Consider the following 777-nt stretch of genomic DNA (forward strand, 5'->3'; position numbering starts at 1 on the left):
GCAATCAAGAATGCTCTTACTCAGTTTGCTCAGCAAACTGGAGAATCTTTGTGTGAGGCTTGGGATCCATATACGGAGATGCTAAGGAAGTGCCCATACCAAGGCATTCCTGATTGGATGATTATCAACTGTTTCTACAATGGATTGCGTGCTACTTCTAGACCCATATTTGATGCAGCATCAAGAGGAGCCTTGTGGGATAAAAGCTACGATGAAGCTTATGAACTTATTGAACTGATGACTGCTAATGAGTACCAGAATCCTTCCCAGAAGCTGACTCAGGGAAAAGTCACAGGAATTCTGGAGTTGGACGCAGCAACTGCTATCGCTGCCCAACTTAAGGCTTTGACGATGAAGGTGGACACTTTGGCTAATTATGGAGTTAATCAAATCACCAGTGTCTGTGAGCTTTGTGCTGGTGCCCATGAGACTGATCAGTGCGCAATTTCTAGTGAATCAGCTCAGTTTGTGAGAAACTTCTAGCGATCGCAGCAACCAGTGTCAGCCACCTATCATCCCAATAACCGCAATCATCCTAAATTCAGTTGGAAAAACACTCAGAATGCGGTTCAATAGCCTTATCAGCAGTATCCAGCTAAGCAGTACAACCCCCAATTTTTCAGCAACCGTAGTATGCACCAAGATAACAACTCCAGCTGCAACAAGCTAATGAAAAATCTGAATTAGAGGAGTTGAAGCTTATGTGCAAAAGTCAAGTTATTTCTATCAAGACCTTGGAAAATCAAATTGGGAAATTGCCAATTCCTTGCTAAATCA

At 42.9% G+C, this 777-nt stretch overlaps 1 non-coding gene across 1 annotated transcript; it reads right to left on the bottom strand.

Moving 5' to 3' along the window:
* On the bottom strand, nucleotides 1-107 carry LOC141722736 (small nucleolar RNA R71). The gene has a single exon (XR_012575740.1). It is a non-coding gene; the product is annotated as a small nucleolar RNA R71 (small nucleolar RNA).
* Nucleotides 108-777: the final 670 nt, after the last annotated feature.

This window comes from Apium graveolens, chromosome 4 (assembly GCF_009905375.1).
Source record: "Apium graveolens cultivar Ventura chromosome 4, ASM990537v1, whole genome shotgun sequence".
NCBI classification, from domain to species: domain Eukaryota; kingdom Viridiplantae; phylum Streptophyta; class Magnoliopsida; order Apiales; family Apiaceae; genus Apium; species Apium graveolens.